Source organism: Pristis pectinata, chromosome 12 (assembly GCF_009764475.1).
Source record: "Pristis pectinata isolate sPriPec2 chromosome 12, sPriPec2.1.pri, whole genome shotgun sequence".
Lineage (NCBI taxonomy): Eukaryota > Metazoa > Chordata > Chondrichthyes > Rhinopristiformes > Pristidae > Pristis > Pristis pectinata.
In genome coordinates, this window is record NC_067416.1 from 52,638,442 (window position 1) to 52,660,147 (window position 21,706).

General features: G+C 52.4%; 1 protein-coding gene and 3 pseudogenes across 1 annotated transcript in view; 3 read left to right on the top strand and 1 right to left on the bottom strand.

Moving 5' to 3' along the window:
- Window positions 1-21,706, bottom strand: part of LOC127576624 (zinc finger protein 208-like) — a 149,913-nt pseudogene that overhangs the window by 27,838 nt on the left and 100,369 nt on the right.
- Window positions 1-21,706, top strand: part of LOC127576415 (zinc finger protein 850-like) — a 244,464-nt pseudogene that overhangs the window by 7,434 nt on the left and 215,324 nt on the right.
- The window catches only part of LOC127576414 (zinc finger protein 585A-like), a 204,422-nt pseudogene that overhangs the window by 7,430 nt on the left and 175,286 nt on the right, over window positions 1-21,706 (top strand).
- The window catches only part of LOC127576550 (zinc finger protein 420-like), a 163,290-nt gene that overhangs the window by 7,430 nt on the left and 134,154 nt on the right, over window positions 1-21,706 (top strand). The gene's annotated exons all lie outside the window — the stretch shown is intronic.

Here is a 21,706-nt window from a genome sequence, read left to right on the forward strand (position 1 = left end):
GTGGCTGGAATTGAACCCGGGTCACTTACGCAGCAATGGCGTTACACTAACCACTGCTACACTACTGTGCTACTCACAGCTCTTTTCAACATGGGGCTGTTCTCAATGGGCTGAATGTCACAAAACTGAGTCACTGCAATACAGGACTGTCCTGACACATCCTGTACCTCATTCATTGTCCGACCTGCTTTCCCTCATTCACCACATCAAATAAAATTCACTGATTTCTGTCCTGAATACAATAACTGAGGAACCACTCCCAAGTCAGGTTGGGGAAAGATTCTGCCCTTTTGAGATTGGTGCCTGATGATCAGAGTTTAAGGAGATGCTTTCAAAACTGGGAATGACTGTAATGTATTTTGTAGATGCTTCTCTCACCCTGTCTCTCTGATTGATGGAAAAGTGACAGAATCTTCCTCATTGCCAACAGCTGACCCCTTAACCCAAAACCCTGCTACTGAAAATTTGGATTCTTCCCCCATGAGAAACATTCCCTCAGCTGCCACCCGATCCAATCCTTTTTGAATCTTTCTCCTTTCACCTTGAGCCTCAGGTTTTGGACTGCTGCTCCACCACTGAGAATGGTGAATAATGTTTGAGAGACATGATGTCCCATTCACAAAGGCATGCTGGCTAACCCTTCGCAGTCTGTTCCTTTCCATACGCTAGTACGTCCTGTCGCTCACAATCCCCTCCAGTAATTTCCCACCACTGATGTTAGGTTCACTGGCCTGTGGTTACCTGGGTTGTCCTTGCAGCCCTTCTTAAATAAAGGCACACCCTCCAGACTTCTGGTACCTCACCCCTGGCTAAGGAAGATGCAAATAACTCTGCCAGGGCCCATGCAAATTCTTTCCTATTCTTCCTGCAAGGTCTTGGGATGCAATTGGTCAGGCCCTGGAGATTTGTCCACCCTAATTGCTGAAAGGCTGCCAGCACCTCTTTTGTAATGACGATATGTCCCAAGACATCACTACTTGTATCCCGTAATTCCTTAGCTTGCATGACCTTCTCTACAAATACAGATGATAAATATTCATTTAAGATCTCGCCCCTCTTGTGCTTCCACAAACAGATGACAGCATTGATGCCTAAGGGGACATATTCTCTCCCTAGTTACCCAATATTGGGCTTCGCCTTTTCCTATCTTCAGTCCTGAAGAAGGGTCCTGACCCCGAAACGTTGACCGCCTGCTTTTCTCCATGGATGCTGCCTGGCCTGCTGAGTTCCTCCAGCATCATCATGTTTTTCATCCAGATTCCAGCATCTGCCGTCCTTTGTTTCTCCAATGTTACAGGTAGATGATCGACAGCAGAAGTGACCAGTTCTGATACAAACAGAGGGAATGAGTTACCCAGCATTGAATTTAATATGGGGTCTGGAAGCCCTTTTCCTCTTATTCACGATTCATTTGCGCTTTTTCCAATCCACTCATGCATTGGGTGCTCACAGTGTGGCCTCCTCCACACCGGAGGAACCGAACACATTTTGGGTCACTGCTCTGTGGGGAACCTGCGTTCAGTCCACAGGAGCGACCCTGAGCTGCCGCTTACCTGTCACTTTAATTCTCCCTCCCACCCCCACCCCGACCCCCACCCCCTGCACTGTTACAGCGAGGCCCAACACCAGCCTGAGTAACAGCACCTCCTCTTCCCTCTGGTCATGTTGCAGCCTTCCAGACCCGGGACATGCCCTCTTCTCGTTACCACCATCGGGGAGGAGGTACAGGAGCCTGAAGACCCACACTTAGTGATTCAGGAACAGCTTCTTCCCCTCCGCCATCAGATTTCTGAACGGTCCATGAACACTTCCTCTGGCAGCTCGTTCCACACACTCACCACCCCCTGAATGAAAAAATTGCCCCTCAGGTCCCTTTTAACTCTTTACCCTCTCATTCTGCCCCCTTGTTTTGGATTCCCCTACATAGAACATACAGCGCAGTACAGGCCCTTCGGCCCACAATTTTGTGCCGACATTTTATCCTGCTCTAAGATCTATATAACCCTTCCCTCCCACATCGCCCCCCCCATTTCTCTATCATTCTAAGAGTCTGTTAAATGCCCCTAATGTATCTGCCCCCACAACCTCTGCCAGCAGTCTGTTCCATGCACCCACCACTCTCTGTGTAAAAAACTTACCCCTGACATCCCCCTTATACCTTCCTGCAATCACCTTAAAACGATGTCCCCTCGTGTTAGCCATTGTCGCCGAGGAAGAAGCCTGTTACTGTCCACCTTATCTCTGCCTCTCATAGTTTTAGAGCAGCGAGGAACAGGCCACACCTGCACCAAGTACAACAGCCCTGAGAGCGTCACACACCTGATGACCAAGTTCTTCCCAGTTATCGACAGGGAGTGCCGTTCCCACAGTTCCAGTTTCTGCTTTACCTTCCCAATCTGCTCCCGCCAATGTCTGTTGCACACCCCGGCCCCTCCGAACCAGATCCCCAGCACCTTCAGGTAGTCAGGCCTGACGGTGAAGGGGACGTTGGATCGGTCCGGCCAGTTGCCGAAGAGCATGGCCTTGCTCTTCGCGCGGTTAACTCTGGCCCCTGATGCCAACTCAAACTGGTTGCAGATGCTGATCAATCTACGAACTGACCTTGGGTCTGAGCAGAAGATGGCAACGTCGTCCATGTACAGGGAGGTTTTCACCTGGGTGCCCTCACTGCCTGGCAATGTCACCCCTCTGATGCTCTCCTCCTTCCTGATGCATTCAGCAAAGGGTTCCGTGCAGCACACGAACAAGACAGGGGAGAGAGGGCAGCCCTGCCTGACTCCAGACTTGATGGGGAAGCTGTCTGTTTCCCACCCATTGATTTCGACTGCGCTACTGATGTCTGTGTAGAGCAGTTGGATCCAATTCCTGATTCCCTCCCCAAAGGCCACTTTGGAGAGCACGTCCAACATGTACGTGTGTGATATCCTGTTGAAGGCCTTCTCCTGGCCCAAGCTGACCAGGCAGGTGTCCACCCCTCTGTCCTGCATGTAGGCAATATTGTCCCTGAGCAGCTCGAGGCTGTCAAAGATCTTCCTGCCAGGTACAGCACAGGTTTGGTCCAGGTGGATCACCTGTCCCACAGCAGACTTGACCCTGTTAGCGGTGGCCTTGGACAGGATCTTATAATCCACATTCAAAAGTGAGATTGGTCTCCAATTTCTGTTGTCTGCCCTCTCCCCCTTCTGCTTGTAGATGAGGGTAATGATGCCCTTCCTCATGGATTCTGACACACAGCCAGACAGAAGGATAGCATTGTACACTTCAAGCAGGTCCGGGCCCATCAGGTCCCACAGAACCAAGTACAACTCCACCGGTAAACCATCGCTTCAGGAGTTTTATTTGAACCAAAGGAACAGATGGAGCCAGTCAGCTCCTCCAGGGTCAGTGGTTGGTCCAGACTCTCCCGCTTGCTGTCATCTAAGACCTCCGTGATATGTTGATATTGTGATTGAGATGTTGCCTCCATTCATCTGCATTTACTCCCACTGCTGAGAGCTGCTTCAGTTAGTCTAGAATGATGGCACCAATTGGCATGTCAGTGTGAAGGCTTTGGAGGTAGCTTGTGGAGGAAGACAAATCGTACAGATAGAGAGATAAACAGAATTGATGCAGAATGTGGATATAAAAAGAGAGATACTTCACCAGAAGATTTGCCAGATCCTGATCCCACCCACCCTCTTCAGCTGACTGTCAGTCATCACTGAAGTCATGGCAGCTGCCATCTGTGGTGCTGTAAAATCAGACCTGCTCATAAATAAACAGCTTACTGATGCTCAGCTTGAGTTTCCTCAGGACCACTCAGTTCCAGTTCTCATTGAAGGCTCCACCACCTTCAATGTAATGCCATTATGAGACAACATCTTCCCTCCCCTCCCACGTAACCTTCCAAAGGCTCAGTTCCCCTACAACTCCCCATTTCAATCTTTTGCATTGATCAACTGTGACTGTACAACATCCACTGCCCTTCTCACTGCAGGAGATCAAACAGCTGCTTTTTTAAAACTTGTTCCCATCCCAACTCTAAGAGATCCCAGGGCTCCTTTCAGGTGAGGCAGTGATTGACTTGTACATCTTCCAATTACTGTACTTGGTCCCCTGCTCAGGACAGGGACTCCCCCACACTGGGGAAACCACAGACCCAGTGACTGCTTTCAAGAACTCCTCCATTTCTACAGATTCCACTTTCCTCTCACCTGAATTCACCATCCCACCTCGACCATTCTCACTCTGACATCCCAAAGGTGTTCCAGTGAAACCTGAGGGAGGACATCACATCTCCCAATTAGGCACAGAGACGTCGTCAACAACCCCAGATAACCGGCCATTCCAGTTTGTGACAGAACTGTCCAGCCCCGATGAAGAACATTCACGAAACTGTAACATTAACCCAGTTTCTCTCTCCCCACAGACACTGCCCGACCCGCTGAGTTTCTCCAGCAGATTGCCTTTTGCGCCAGATTCCGGCATCTGCAGTCCCCGTGTCTTCGGCTCCTGATGTTATGGGTTTCCTCTTTCCCCGCTCCAGTTCGGCCCGCAGTCTGTGCTGCTTCCACACACGAGCAAACCGACAGGTTCCCGGCCCTGCCTCTCCCCCTACCCTGCAGCGTGTTGTCCTGTTGGCCTCTGAGGTGACCCCGGCGGAGGGCCCCCGTCCCTCGGGCTCCCGGAGACGACAGCTCAGAGCCGGCGCCTCCTTCGTACCGCCGCTTACCGTTTGTGCCGTTGGGGGGGAATTTGCGCGCCCGCCTCCTCTGATCACGTGATCACCCATCAACCAATCGGAGCCTCGCTTTCTCCCGCTCCCCTCCCGAGCTTTCAGCCTTTGCGGCGCTCTCGGCCCCTCCCTCGAGCTCCGACCGTTGGGTTTCGAACGCGCGGCTCCGACAGCTCCCCCCACGTGCCGGCCGATCCTCCAATCACAGCCGCTCCTCCCGCTCGCGCTCTGGCCGTTGGGTTTCGAACGCACAGTCACGTTCCAGGCGGTTGGAGAGAGTCCGGGCGGTCACTGGTGCGATACTCGCACACCCGGGGTTGTTGGTGCCCCAGGGACGGTGCTGACAGGAAAGGCAGTGTCACTGGCGGTGACACCGACAGCTTTTCCAATTGCTTTGCCGAACAACTGAGATCATTCCCCACTGCAGTTGATAATGAAGTGATGAAGTGAAGTTCAGCAGCTGGAACGGGAGAACCCCCATGGTCATCCCCAACAGTGGAAGATCTGGGTGTCCCAATGTTGTTTTAGCCACCAACACAGAAGGTTGGACGCTGATGTTGCCGCCCCGAGTGAGGGGTTGAGATGAAGGTCAGCTGAAGGAACCAGCTGGCATGTACGCATTCTGGAAGGGTCACCTGGAGGGAGAACCTCATCTTCATGGGGTTGGATTAGCTGTGAAAATTGAGCTGGTTGTCACTTTACCAACGGCAGTTTTGGAAGAAATGAATGTCTCATCACCCTGTGGGTGACTGTGAAATGGAACCAGCACACTCCTGGCACCGGTGTCTACGCTCTGGGTGTTGTAGATGGGACCAGAGAGGATTTCTTCTGCAACTTTGAACAAATCCTGGCCTGAATTCAAATGGGAAACAAATTGTTTCTCTTTGGTGATTTTAATGCAAGAATTCGAAAGGACAGAAGCCTTTGGAAATATTCAGTCGGCACATAAAGAGAAGTAAAGGCAACCTCAATAGAATCGCGTGGGTGTTGTGGGAAAAGGTTCTTTCAGGTCTCAAAGGTAGAGGACTCCGGACACAGTCTTCGGATTTTAAAAAGGAATTTATTTACAAAGACCAACGCCGGAACAGAATGAACAGGAACAGATGCACTCACACATATGCACTTCAGTGATCACAAAACGTGAGGGGAGTCGCAGCGGGGTGAAGTGCACACACATACACACAGTGAACTAGTTACTAACTATCAGAGAAAATGCAATACGGTGCCTGAAACCCCTGACACTGGACAAGCATCGGCTCTACGCTACTGGGAATCTTCTTAAGACACTCCTAAACTCCTGTGGAAGCGCACACTCTTACCAGTGGACCCTCAGCATGGTTTTGACCCCAGCAGCAATCACAAAGAGAGAGAGAGCCACATACTTGTGACATCCTTTATAGTACTAGAGAGCTGGGTGGAGTTCAGGTAATTCAACAAGTCCAATGAGTCATGGCCAGGTATGAGAGGTGTGCATGGGGACCAATGGTCGAGGGTATATGCTAATGGTTGGGTGGAGCTAGACCTTAATTGACAGTAGTGTCACTTTCGACCAGTACTCGATGGTGTCACATGGCAACCATGACCCTTCACATTACATTCCCCCCCTCGAAAGTTACATCACTTGACAATCATGGGAATAGCTTTAACTAGCTAACAAATACACGTCAATATTCGGTACTAATGGAAGGCAGAAGTGGTTCTAATAATCTGACAAGCATAACACAAAGTACGGATAGCTATTACAACTAAAACAAGGGCGGTGGCCCAGTGGACGATAGTTGCCCACCATTCCCCCCAGAGACCCAAATGGCCACCAGTTTCCCCATAAGGTGTTGTGCTGGAGGAGCTGGTCCCTTGCTTTTTGGATTTTAGTCACCGAGTCCTGAATGTGAGCAGCCAGGTTGGTGATGTTGGGGACTCATTGGGGATAAAGGTACAGCGCTCCTTTCCGACTACTGCACAGGTTCCACCGTCTGCAGCAAGTAGGTAATCCAGGGCCATCCAATTCTGAAGGGCTACCAGCCTGATGGCAGCCAGCTCCACTGCCGTCCTCATCAGGGCATCCTTGGTACGTTGCAGTGACATTTTCGTTCCGTCTGCCATTGTCTGGAGCACACTGGTCATCTGGATGACTTCTCAGGACAGTCGGGCCGTGCCATACGTGGGAAAGGCTATCATCCAGAACCTCTCCAACTCCGTGATGGCTCTTTTGTCCTGGTAGCCGTTGTATGCTGGGTGCTCCCCGAGGTCATTGAGGGCGTGGATATAGGGAACCACAAAGGCTGGAAAACAGCAACCGTACCAGCTTGTGGGTAGCCACAGGTAGGCACGGTGCCCGCAAGCCCAGTGGGTCCCGTTCAAGGTCCAGGGAGCTCCCAGCTTAGCGACGCCACCGGTGGTGGTCACAGGCCCCTGGGTACCAGTTGCTCTCGCAGTCACTATGGCTGACTGAAAAGGTGGAACTGTGGTCATTCTGGAGTCTGCACCAGCATTCTCTCGGCTTACTCAGTGGCTGTGGGATGACTCTGAGGGTCGGGACTCGGGTGGAGGTCAAATTGTAGGAAGGGAAATACCAGCTCCTGAAACACCCACCCCATCGGGAATCACTGGAAGGAACGTTCTGTAATGGTGAGGGGAGTGGTGGGGGACTACCATCGGGCCCTCCCCAAACAGATATACCAAACCCGACAGGCAGAAAATGTCTGTGTAAGCAGTTCATTTGGATATCATCGAGGGGGATCGCTGTAAGTGGTAGAGCTTCACCGGCGTGTGCTGGAGTTCGGACGCAAATCCAGCAATCTGATTGGTTGGAGGTGTTGGCAAATTCATATGCGATGCGGAGGAAGGTGTTAGCAGGCATTCCGATGCCGATCATTGCAGTGAGCAGAAGGAGTGACTGGAGTAGTGCCATCATCCTGTAGGGGGTGAGGGGTGGGGGGGTTGAGGAACAAACTCATTCTCGGCGGGTCAGGTGTTGGGTATGAAGGCAGGATAGGTTAGTTCAACCCGGGGTCGCGACCCAATGGGTGTCCCCGGGACTGTGTACAATGACTTCTCCCTTCTGAGGGGGACCTTGTGGCTGTTGAACCCAGACCCTCCCGGAGGTCTTGGGGGGTTCAGGGTCTCGCAAGTCGGGTAGTGGGGAGTGAGCCAGATGGCAGGAGAATGGGGACCCCCCCCCACTTAGCCAGTGGGCCGTGTGTTAAGCTGATTGACGGCTTGCTGCAGCACACCCAACCACCCCTGCAGCGTGCGGGAGGGCATCAGCGTGCGTATCATTTCTTTCAGCAGGCTGTTCATCCTTTCTATCAAGCCCGATGCCCGGGGATAGTAGGGGATATGAAACAGCCATAAGATCCCCGCCTCCGCTGCCCAGTTTTGTACCTTGGCCCCCGCGAAGTGTGAGCCCTGATCGGATTGTACCTCCCATGGGCCTCCATAGATGGAGCAGAGGTACTGCAATCCTTTGATGGTGCTGTTCTGGTCGGCCCTCTCACAGGGCACCACCACCAGGACACCCGAGTATGTGTCCACCATCGTCAGGGCGTATTGCTTTTTATTGTGGCATGGGAGCAGTCCAATGTAATCTACTAGCCACACGCGACCTGCTCCCGTGCTGCAGCGAACGTGACCCGGTGGCCCCGCCGGCCCCACTGGCCAGCCTCGTGGTTTTACCTGCTGGAAGATGGGGCAGTTTACGACAGTGGTCTTACACTGATCCACTGTGAGGGCGACCCCAAACTGCTCTGCCCAACGCCGCGTACCGTCAGCCCCTTGGTGACCGCTCTTACGGTGTGCCCATGCAGCTAGGGCGCTGAGGTCAGATTCATCCGGGGGGACGGTAGCGCAGCATATCTGGGCAGCCTGGTCCACAGCAGCATTATGGATGGCCTCCTGGGTGTTTTTATGTGTATGGGCATCCACATGGTGGACTGATATATCTGTCTCTGGGCGGCTTGGTCCCAGATATAGCGCCAGTGTTCCTGCCCCCGGAGGGGGTGTCCGAGAATTTCCCACCCTGTTTCATGCCACCGTGCCATCCACACTGCCATACTGTTGGCTACTGCCCAAGAGTCGGTGCAGATGTGGACTGGCCCGGTGGAGTTCTGTAAAGTGAGTGCCACCACCGCTAGTTCAGCCAATTGACTGGACCCTCCCACTCCTTCTTTTGTTAATGTTTTCCCTGTGGCAGGATGAAGTGCCGCCACTTTCCAATGCTGTTTCCTGTTTTTCCAGCGGCTGGAGCTGTACATGAACCAGGCGTGCAGTTTTTGTCTGGGGTCGATGGAGTCAAAGGGTTGGGTCCAGTACACAGGGGAGGGCTGGATCTCAGGTATGTCCGGGGGTGGGTCCTGGGACTGGGGGAAGGACATGACCTGTTCATGGAGGCGGCTGACCCCTTCCGGACCGGTTTCGGCCAGGTCCGCAATGTACCACCTCCACTTCACTATCGAGGACTTCTGGGCTCGGCCCTCTTTGTGTGTGGTCGGGGGACTCAACCCATTGCATTATGGGCAGGTAGGGGCGAAGGACCACAGGGTCAGTGCCGGTTTGGTGCTCAGTTGCGAGGACCGCCAGGTAGCAAGCCAGCAACTGGCGCTCGAAGGGGCTGTAGTAGGTGGTGGCCTCCGGCAGTGACTTGGTCCAGAAGTAGAGTGGGACTCTGCGCCCCTGGACCTTCTGCCAGAGGCTCCACTCAGTCACGGACTCACAAACTGAGACCTGCAATTCGAAGAGGACCCCTTTCTGGCAGCGGGCGAGGGGTAGGACTCATTCTACCACCTGTTTGGCTGCTTCAAAGGTGTCCTGCTGTTCGGGCCCCCACAAGAAAGTGGCTTTCTTGCAGGAGATCCTATAGAGAGGTCTCAGGTGAGGGATGTGTTGCCACAAGTAGCCAAGGAGGCCCACGAAACCCTGGGTGTCCGTCTTGTTCATGGGGACAGCAAAATTTAAAATTTTGTTCCTCACAGTTTCAGGGATGTCTCTCCTGTCTGCGTGCCATTGGATTCCCAGGAACAATACATTCTAGGCTGGGCCTTGTACCTTTTCCATGTGAATGGGCCAGCCCCACTCACTGAGAGAGGATATTAACATATCAAAGGCCTCCAAGACAAAGCCTCCGAAGGCCCCTGTTAGAGTACATCATCAATATAAAGGGTGACTGACACCCCTGGGGGGAGAGGTGAATGGCTTGCAAGTCCCAGGAGATTAACCCATGGCATATCGTGGGGCTGTGGATGTACCCCTGTGGTCGGCATTGTAATGTGTATTGTCTCCTATCCCAGGTGAATGCGAATTGGTCCTGGGAGGTCTGGTGGAGAGGGATGGAGAAAAATGCATTAGCCAGGTCTACCACTGCATACCACGGTTTACTGGGCACCCTGCGATATTCTCCACCAAAGTGACGATGTCGGGTACTGCGGACATGGGGAGGCGGGGGGGTGGTGGGGGGCAGCCTTGTTGAAGTGCCGGTAGTCCACTGTCACGCGCCACGTCCCGATCTTTTGGCAGACGGGCCAGACGGGGCTATTAAAAGGGGAGGCTGCGGGTCTAATGGCTCCCTCCCGCAGCAGGGCTTGGATGGCCTCTGTGATGTCTTGGTGTCCCCCCGGCACCCTATACTGCCGACTGCAAACGACCTTGGAGGGAGGGGGAACAACAACCAGTTCCCACTTGGCTGCCCCGACAAGTACCGTGGCCCGGGCAACTCCAAAGGTGAACTTGCCCTGGCTGGTGTGCAGGGACTGTCCCTTTAAGACATTAATCCCCAGTATACATTCCATAGAGTCTGCAATTAAAACAGTCATAATTCGGGGAGGTTGGTTCCTGATGGTCATGTGGACCCTGACTTCCTTTGCAGGCAGAAGGGAAGCCCCCCAACGCCTCTATCTGCATTTGGGCCCCCTTCCACGCAGCAGGCTTCCCCGGGCCGCTGGTGTGCTGGGCACCCGTGTCAACGAGTGCCATCCACCTCTGCACGGTCCCCTTTCCCCAGTGTACCGCTACAGGTATGTGTGGCCTCAGGCCCCCCAGGTGTGGAAGGGTGACGGAGCAGACACGCTGGGAACCCTGGCCTTCGTCCTATGGGAGCGGGGTGGGGGGCTGCCACCCCGTGGGTGAGGGTTCCTGCTGGCAGAAGTGGGACATTTCCTGTTGCAGCAGGTCTTGGAGCTGAGCCCAGAGGGCAGGGAAGGCTGTTTCAGGTGGGGGAGGTGTGGAGGCTGTATCGGTGTCTGCAGGGGCAGCCGACGTGGTCTGGCAGTTGGGGGCACCCCCTGTGTCGGACTTGACCCCGGGGTGGTCACGGGTTGTCCCCCGGCTGGGCTTTCCCCCACAGAGCTCCTTCCGTCACGCGTGTAGAGCGGAGGTTGGGACCCCGTCTATGCTAGCGCGGTCCTGTGTGCAACAGTTCCAGGTGCAGCTGCTTGCGCGAGACAAGAAGTGGTGTCCCCAGCCCTCGTCTCCGCTCTATGGACCTGCGTGGGCGTCCCCCGCTGCATGCATTCTACCCCCTCCAGGAGAGTGATGGCTTCCCGAACAGTCTTCCCACTGACTGGTCCAATGAGGGGCAGGACCACTGGCCTCAGGTCGGGGCACGTGGTGGTGACCGCGTACCCCACTAGCACACTGGTCGCAGTGGTGTTTTCTAGCAGCTCGAGGTTGCCTGTCCCCGAGTAAATGCCAGTCACGAGTGCCCGTTCCCGGATGACCCTGGCGCCCTCACTAACTGTGCTCCATTGTGGTCGCCCGTATTGGTCCCACTCCAGGAGGGCGGGGTACCGGACCCTCATGGCGGCCACTACCTGATCGCACAGGGTAGCGGTTTCCCCGATCCCTCCTGGTGGTGCCCGCAGACCGTTATTAATACTCTGCTGATCCAACAAGCTCCCCAGGGCACTCACATCCTGGTGAGAGAGGCTCATGTTGGGGGCCCCCTCATCCCATAGCCAGAGCAGCCACTCGGCCAGCTGTTCGCCCGACCACTGGCAGTACCGATCCGCCAGCTGGGTGAGCTCTTTAATGGAGAAGTCCCAGGTCTCCGTGGTCTTGGAGGGACCGCAGGCACTTTCCCCTGTGGGGGTCCCATCCTGACTCCCTTCCCTCCTGTGGCGGACCTGGGACCGTGTGACGACGGGTCGAGCCTGCAGGGGCTCGGGTGCATTGGGCTGGGGACGGGTGTGATGGGGCTCAGGTTCTTCGGGTACCCCCTCCTCATCTTCATCCATCCAAATGTCCCCATCCCCCAGCCATGCATCCAGCTTGTCGCCACGCTGGACCAAAGCTAGGATTTTAAACGGGTCTGGTTGCCAGCCAGACCTGCGGGCAGCTTGCACCTGCTGCACCTGGATCAGCCAGCAGGCGACCTCAGTAGCCCTGGCCTCAAGGTCATTGGCCCGGGTCTGGGCAGTCTGCACTGCCTCCTGGAGCGTGCAGCATCGCTGCCAGAGTGTCTCTATCTCTTTCTCCCTCTGAAAACGTGTTCTGCAGCTGGCCGGTAATCTCAACCTGACAGCTCAGAAGGGACGCCAGGAGCCAGAAGGCACTCCTTTGACTCCCTTTTGTGCTGGGGAACCCCGACTTCTGGAGGAGGGCCACCACGTGGTGCCCCGGTTTCTTACCATGTGGATCTAACTGCTCAGCCCAGTCCATTGGCTTTCCGTGGTCTGCCAGCAGACTGGCCAAGCTCCCAAATCCCTTGCTCTCGTCGGACCACCCGGAAATCCAGTGCCTACAATTTCTTTCTTCCCCTTGTTCCAGAACATCCTACCCACGTCTGTGTCCGGCCAAGACCTTTGACACCCTGCTCGCAGCGCCAGTTGTTGTGGGAAAAGGTTCTTTCATGTCTCAAAAGTAGAGGTATCCGGACACAGTCTTTGGATTTTAAAAAGAATTTATTTACAAAGACAAATGCGGGAACAGAATGACGGCAACGGATGCACATACGCACTTGGGTAATCACGAAACGTGAGGGGAGTCACAATGGGGGGTGAAGTGCACACACACACGAACACACACAGTAAGCTAGTTGGAAATGGTCAGGGAAAAACACAATATGGTGCCTGAACCCCTCCCTGCCTCTGGGACAAGCAACGGGTCTATGCTACTGGGAATCTGCTTAAAAACGCCCCTAAACCCCTGTGGACGCACACACTCTTGCTAGTGGTCCTTCGATGTGGTTTTGACCCCGGCAGCAATCAAAAAGAGCCCCACACACATGAGGCATCCTTTATTGTGCTGGAGAGCTGGGTGGAGCTAGATCAGGTAATTCAAGAAGTCCAATGGGTCGTGGCCAGGTATGAGAGGTGTGCACAGGGACCAATGTTCAGAGTTTGCTGCTAATGGCTGGGTGGGGTTAGACCCTGATTGACAGTGGTGTTACTTTCGACCAGACCTCAGTGGTGTCACATGACAGCCATGACCTTTCACATTACACCAGAAGCGATCCCAATGATCCAGTAACTAAAGCCCTCTTTCCTGCACCAGCTCTTCAGCCACGTTTCATCCATCCTATTCTCCTATTTACACATGACACACCCTTTTAACCTTCTGCCTAAATCCCCAAACACACCTTATAGGACATCATTCCTTTTTCTACCCATGTTGTTAATACCAAAGTTTAACAGGACTTAAGGCTTCAGTATGTTCTTTACCCCATCCAACACATCCCTGACTCTGGCACCAAGGAGGCTACATCCTATCCTGGAGTCTGGGGGGAACACTCAGCGGGTCAGGCAGCAACCGTGGAAAGGGAGGCAGAAATAACATTTTGGCTAAAAGTCCGTCACCAGAACGGGCAAAAGAGACGGATGGAAATACTGCCAGAGAGCGGAGGAGAATTTCTTCAAGGTTGGCATTGCTGAAAGAAATGTGACAGGAAATTCAAAGGAAAATGGAAATAATATTTCTAGCATTTTCATTTTAAAAAATGCCTGAAACTCTGAGCATGTGCAGAAAGGGAAGCAGGGTTAACATTTCAAGTCTAGGACCCTTGGGTTACAATAGCTCAGTGTTGAGATGCTGCCCATGGGGCTGGTGTTGAATGGGCTGGGTTGAATGTTGCAGCCACACAACATTGGGACGTGGTGCTCCAGTGTAACCCACTGCTGAGGTCTGCAGGCCTTTGCGCTCATTACCATTGAGAAATCCCCGGGCTGGGGAGAGTTGTGAAGGTTAGCGAGGGACACCAGTGAGATCCAGTTGGGTCTGTCGACACATGGAGCAGGTGCTGCCAGTCCCTGGCAAGGGCTGGACTCACCAGCTGCGGCCCACACCCCGCATCTCAGCGACAAGGGGCTGCACCACTCAGCCCGGCCTGTTCAACATCAGCCCCCCCGGCAGCCTCTCCATAGCAACTGTGGGGTGATTCATTGTTGCAATAGCATTGCTGCAAGAGCAGGCACTTGTGCCAGGTTCCAGGCATAGCAACAGGCATCCCAAAGAGATGTCTTTTTTCAAGTACACCTCATCCTCGTTATCCATGAGGAACAGGGGATTAGAGTCGACACAGGTAACCAAAATTATGGATCCCACTAAGGCCCTCTCAGGGCACAGATCAGTGGGTAACGAGGACTGAGTACAGTGTGGGACATAATCGTTAGTGTTTGTACTCCAGGAGCAGGAGTGCTGCAACTAATCACCATGCTGCAGGGTGTCGCTAAACTGGGAGCCAGTGCATATTCCCGCTGTGCACATCCACAGGTGGAGGATCACTCAACAGCAAAAGTCCTGCATGAAATTCCGGGGGAAGCTCTTCACCCACACAGTCCAACAACGTGGAATGTGTCACCACACGGAGAGACAGGAAATGCATTGAATGGGAAGCCAAAGGAGCACAGGGCTCGTAGACCTGCTGCCTCACATTCCAACGTCCTGGGTTGACCAGGTTCAATCCCAACCTCGGGTGTTGACTGCACGGAGTTTGCACATTCTCCCCGTGACTGTGTGGGTTTCCTCCCATGTCCCAAGAGGTGTGGGCTGAAAGCTTATTAAAGTCCTGTAAATTGTCCCGTATGTGTGGGTGATGAGTAGAATCTGCTGGTGGTGGGGGTGAAGCAGGGTGTGGTCAATGCATATATGGGCAGAATTTAAAAAATTTATTAATGTAGGATCAGAGTAAATGACTGTTTGATAATCAGTGCAGACTCAGTGAGTCAAAGGGCCCATTTCTGTGCTGCATCTCTCTATTCCTCTGAATATTCATACTGGGTGAGATGGGAGGAGGCTGGTGTGGAGCAGAAACACTGGAAGGCACCAGATGGGCTGAATGGCCTCTCTTTCTACTGTTCATTGTGTACATTGCAGAGACAGTAAGGGCCTGAGATAAAGTGTTTCAAACAGAACTGTTTTATTTTAATCACAGTTACAGAACATTGAACTCTCACTCAGTTAAAGAGATTACAAAAGAAAATCAACTGTGCCCAATGACCAGGGTTCAATCCTGGGTGAGATCAGCAGCGTCGACAGAATCCGTCCCCCATGAACACCTGCAAAACTTGTGAATTTGTGCTAGATTTCAGTAGCAGTGATGGTTGTATATTGAGCATACAGCATGTTTAATCTTTCACCCCAGAGTGAACTCACTGGTGTGTCACCAGACTGGATGACGTAGTGTATCCCTTCCCACATGTAGGGCAGGCAAAGGGCCTGTCCCCGCCGTGAACTCGCTGGTGTGTCAGCAAATGGCACGACCAAGTGAATCCCTTCCCACATTCGGAGCAGTGTACAGCTTCTCCCCAGTGTGAACTCGCTGGTGTCTCAACAAATGGGATGAATCAGTGAATTGTTCCCTCACTCGGAGCAAGTGTATGGCTTCTCCCCGGTGTGAACTGTCTGGTGTGTCAGCAAATAGGAGGACCGAGTGAATCCCTTACCGCACATTGAACAGATGAATGGCCTCTCCCTGGTGTGAACTCTCTGGTGTGTCTGCAAATTTGATGATCGAGTAAATCCCATCCCGCACTTGCAGCAGGTGTATGGCCTCTCTCCGGTGTGAACTCTGTGGTGTGTCAGCAAATCTGACGACCGAGTGAATCCCTTACCGCACTCCGAGCAGGTATATGGCTTCTCCCCAGTGTGAACTCGCTGGTGTATCAGCAGCTCATACGACTGAGTAAATCCCTTCCCACACTCGGAGCAGGTGTATGGCTTCTCCCCAGTGTGAACTCGCTGGTGTCTCAACAAATGGGATGAATCAATGAATCCCTTCCCACACTCGGAGCAGGTGTACGGCCTCTCCCCAGTGTGAACTCTCTGGTGCATCTGCAAATTTGATGACCGAGTAAATCCCTTCCCGCACTCGGAGCAGGTGTACGGCTTCTCCCCAGTGTGAACCCGCTGGTGGATCAGCAGCTCAGACGACTGAGTGAATTTCTTCCCACACTCGGAGCAGCTGTACGGCTTCTCCCTGGTGTGAACCTGCTGGTGTCTCAGCAGTTGCGACGACTGAGTAAATCCCTTACCACACGTTGAACAGGTGAATGGCCTCTCCCCAGTGTGAAATCTCTGGTGCGTCTGCAACTGGTACAACCGAGTGAATCCCTTCCCGCACTCGGAACAGGTGTACGGCCTCTCTCCGGTATGAACTCTCTGATGTGTCAGCAAATAGGATGAACGAGTGAATCCCTTCCCGCACGTCGAGCAGGTGAATGGCCTCTCCCTGGTGTGAATTCTCTGGTGCGTCTGCAAATTGGACGACCGAGTAAATCCCTTCCCGCACTTGCAGCAGGTGTACGGCCTCTCCCCGGTGTGAACCCGCTGGTGTATCAGCAGCTCAGATGACTGAGTGAACCCCTTCCCACACTCGGAGCAGGTGTACGGCTTCTCCCCGGTGTGAACTCTCTGATGCCTCAGCAAAAGGGACGACCAAGTGAAGCCCTTCCCGCACTCGGAGCAGGTATATGGCTTCTCCCCGGTGTGAACTCTACGATGCCTCAGCAAAAGGGATGAACAAGTGAATCCCTTCCTGCACTCACAGCAGGTATATGGCTTCTCCCCGGTGTGAACTCTGTGGTGCCTCAGCAAAAGGGACGACCGAGTGAATCCCTTCCCGCACTCACAGCAGATGTACGGCCTCTCCCCGGTGTGAACCCGCTGGTGTATCAGCAGCTCAGACGACTGAGTGAATCCCTTCCCGCACTCGGAGCAGGTGTACGGCTTCTCCCCGGTGTGAACTCTCTGATGCCTCAGCAAAAGCGACGACCAAGTGAATCCCTTCCCGCACTCAGAGCAGGTGTACGGCTTCTCCCCGGTATGAACCCGCTGGTGTATCAGCAGGTCAGACGAATGAGTGAATCCCTTCCCGCACTCACAGCAGGTGTACGGCCTCTCCCTGGTGTGAACTTGCTGGTGTATCATCAGGCTGGAAAAATGAGTGAATCCTTTCCCACACGTTGAGCAGGAGAACGGCCTCTCCCCAGTGTAAATTCACTGATGTTGTGTTTGAGATTCCCATAAACAAATCCTCTGCTTTTTCTATCCTGTAAAAGAAATTTACAGAAGTCATCAATAGGTACAGGACAGTATTTCAGCTGAGATTTTAGTCTCTGTTCTCATAATGACAAACACAACCTTGAGGAACATCATCATCCATTTAGGAACATCGCAGGCACCCAGACTGGCATCAAAATCTCTGGTTGTCTTTCCATCTATAATCAGAAGTGCCCATTTCTGCCACTTAGCTTTGTTCTACCCGTTGCCTCCCTCACCTACTCTGCCACTGAAATTCAAAGTGTTTTCTGTCTTTCACTGTTAAAAGGGGTATCAAACCCAAAACATTACCTCTTTCTGCAGATGGAGACACAAAAGACTGCAGATGCTGGAAATCTGAAGCAACACATAAGGGACCTGGAGGAACTCAAAGTGGGTCAGGCAGCATCTACGGAGGGAAATGGACAGTCAATGTTTTGGGTGTTGATGGTGTTCGACTTGGCGATTGCATTAGTTTATTACTGTCACTTGTACCGAGGTACAGTGAAAAACGTGTCTTGCATACTGATTGTACAGGTCAATTCATTACACAGTGCAGTTACATTGAGTTATTACAGAGTCCATTGAGATAGTACAGGTAAAAACAATAACAGTACCGAGTAAAGTGTCACAACTACAGAGAAAGTGCAGTGCAGGTCGACAATAAAGTGCAAGGTCACAAGGTGGATCATGAAGTCAGACTCCATCTGATTGTATAAGGGAACCATTCATTAGTGTTATCACAGTGGGGTAGAAGCTGTCCTTGAACCTAGTGGTACGTGCCCTCAGGATCATTGAACATGAAGGGTAGACAATTAGACTCACTTGTTGGAGATTGTCATTGTGTGGCAGTTTTGTGGTCCAAATGTTATTTGCCACTTAATATTCCAGAATAGAAGTGTTAGATACCATTCTATATCCAGACAGAATAGAACGTGTTCTCAGTAGCTGAAGGAGCTGAGGACATTGAACATAGTTGAGTTGTAAAATAATCATAAGTGACAAAGATTTTTGTTTCTTCAACACAGTGTTAACTGACTCAATTTAGCCACATGGGTAAATTACTTTCACAATACATGTTTTTTTTATTCACTGGGAGTTGGACTTAGTCCCTTTTTTTGACCTCAGTCCCAACTATAGCTGTTACCTACAATGATTTGGACATCAGCAATGTATGGAGACCGGTCCCAATTTCAGTTTGCTCATCTGTGTTTACAGACTGCCTGCAGCGCAAAGCCAAAGTGCTTTTTGCAGCAGAATCAATGGCCGCATTTATACCCACAATCCCCAGGGCTCCAGAAACTGGCCCAGCAAAACAGTCATTCACCAGCCGAGGCCTGGAGTCCACTTTGGGCCGGGCCGGCAGAGAAAGCAGCAAAATCAAAAAATCTGCAGGTGCCCGAAATCTGAAATAAAAACGGAAAATGCTGCACACGGGTCAGACAGCATCTGTGGGAAGAGAAACAAATCATGTTTCAGGTTGGAAACCCTTTGTCAGAACCGACAAAGTGAGAAAACAAATTGCAGATAAGATGGGGAAGGGATAAATACATCATTAAAACCACAGGAAGTGGGAACACGAGTAGAAAATTCAGCATCTCAAGCCTGCTCTGCCATTCAGCAAGATCATGGCTGACTTTCCTGCCCTGTCCCAATAACCCTTGATTCCCCGACTGATTAGGAATCTATCCCAACCTGAAATATAACCAAGGACTCTGCCACACAGTTCTCCGAGCAAGATGTTCCAAAGACTCAAGCTCCTGAAAGAAGAAATTCCTCTTGTCTCACTTTTAAATGGGCACTAGTAAATTTCTCTTTCATAAGGCTTTGCAAACTCTGCTCAATAAGTTATGATTTTTCAAACAATCAATCAGATAAAAGGGCAGTTTCCAAACTAAAACATTAACTCTATTTCTCTTTCCACAGATGCTGCCTGACCTGCTGCATTGTCCAGCAGTTTCTGGCTTTGCTTCAGATTCTGGCATCTGCAATTTCTCTTTCAAAACAGGGCAAAGAGAACGTTACCGATTGAGAATGCCTCAGCAAACCTGGCCTAACCCTTAGTTTACAAACCTATCAGTGATCGAGATGAATGAGGGCAGGTAGAGAGAGAGAAATCAAACACAAAGAGATATTTTATTAACTGTGAAACACATGCTGCAGCTGCTGTTGGAACCACAGGCCTTGGCAACAGTTCTGGCCCCATTTCATAGCGTGAACGTTGCCTTGTCTCTCTTTGTTAGTCTATTCACCAGAAAGGTCTATAAAACATAGTGAGGTTCGTGTTCCCGAAGTGAAGCCAATCAGAGCTGCTCATTTTCCACCCTCATCTATCCCTCCCTCCCATCCCCCCAACTCTCCCTCCCCTTCCCCCATCTGTCCCTACTCCCCCCCATCTATCTCTCCTCCCTCCCCAAATCTATGCCTCCCCCCATCTATATATCCCACCCCCGCCCAAACCTCCCTGCAAGTTACTTCTTCTCCCTCCCAGTTCTCACGGAAGGGTCCCCGACTTGAAAAGTTCCCTGTTTCTCTTTCCACAGACGCTGCCCTCACCTGTTGAGGGCTTCCCGCAGTCTCTGTGTTTTGTTTTATTTAAAGCAGGAAAGTGCCCGGGTCCTACGTGTGGAGCGGGAGGGGGAAGGGGAGAGAAAGGCCGGGACTGCTCAGTGTGGCCGCCCGCAGTGATCTTGCAGCCCGCACGGATTCTTACCCCAACCGTGGGCCGGACCCCGGACTTGATGAAACTTCCTGGTCCAAGGTGGCGCACAAATGACATCACCTGCATTGCGCGCCTGCGCTGTGGGCTCGCTCACTGCAGCCAGAGCTCTTTCTCGGCCGCGGTGGCTCTTGGTTAAATTCAGCTGCCCTGCAAACCAACCTGAACAGCGCCTTAAAATAGCTTTGTTCTCCACCGCAAATCATTCTGCCAACAATAACTGTGTGATGAAGGAAGCACTGTTGTCAGTCTATGCATGGTAAGCTCCAGAGATCTATCCTCTGATTTACAAACCATGTCCCTGAGTTATCTCATCAGGAGACACAATATCAGGCTGCATGTGTCCACTGATGACATTCAGCTCTACCTCTCCAACGTCTCCGGTGTCCCAGATCTATCACAGTATTCAACCAACATCCAATGTTTAACGCGCGGAAATGTTCTGCAAGCAAACCGTGTGAAGACTGAAGCCGCTGTCTTTGGTCACCGCCACTCAGCTCACTGGCCCCATTCCCAGGAGACCGTCTGAAGCTGAGCCTGACTGTTCACAGTCTTGATGTTGTGTCTGGCACAGACCTGAGTTTTTACCTCCGGCTGAATTTCACCACCGTAACATCACCTGACTACCACCGGCCCAGTTTATCTGCTGTTGAAAGCATCATTTATGCCCCTCATTTATCCAGATGTGTTTCTTTTGGAACTTTACAGCACAGTACAGGCCCTTTGTCCCATGATGTTGTGCCAATGTTTTATCCTGCTCTAAGATCTATCTAACCCTTCCCTCCCACAGAGCCTTCCATTTTTCTATCATTCCATCCCATTTTCCCCTAAAAATTAAAATTTTATAAATGCAAATAAAAAAATCTGCAGATGCTAGAAATCAGGAAAAAGAACAGAAAATGCTGGAAAATACTCACCAATTCAGGCAGCATCTGAGGAAGGAGAAACAGAGTTAATCTCAACACCAGGGACTGCAGATGCTGGAATCTGGAGCAGCAAACAATCTGCTGGAGGAACTCAGCAGGTCGAACAGCATCTGTGGGGAAAGAAATCATCAACGTTTTGGGTTAATACTTCAGGCCAAAGATTCTGTGCCTTCCCTATATTGAAGTACTGTCTGCCTTCTCAATGGATAACATGTGAGAGGGTGGTGCCAGGTCATTCCCCGAATACCTCTCTGGAACTGTGGACAGACCACGTTCAGGGTGACCAGTCACATCTTACGTTTAACCCACGTTGGGCAGATGTTGCGCACTTTATCTTCCTTCCAGCTGTTGCACCGCAGACCCTGTCATTTACCGGGGGAGAGGTGAAGGGACCGGGGGTGTCCAACCCTCACCCTCCACACACGGGCTCCCAGACACTGGGGGGTAGGTGGGGAGAGCAGAGAGATCCCTCCCAGCCGAGGGGATCAGCTCCTCCCGGACTGGCCCAGCCCCCTGTCCGCCTCCGGGCTGGGGGACCTCACATCATCGGCCCCCAGGCCCTGCTCACCGGTCCCTTCCCTCATTCCTCCTCCCTCATTCTGTCCTCACCCCCTCCCCATTCCCCCAAACCCTGCCCCTTCCCCCTCATCTCCGCCCTCATTGCCCCTCCCCATTCACCCCTCCGCTTCCCCCTTGCCCCCTCTCCCCCTCGTTCCCCTTCCTCTCCTCATCATTCCCCTTCCCCACTCCCCTATTCTCCCCATCCCTCACTGCCCCCTTCTGCACATCCCTTCCCCTGTTCCCCACTCCAATTCCCCCTCCTCTTCCCCATTTCCCCCTCCTCCTCCCTGTCCTCCCCCTCCATCCATCCCACCCCTCCTC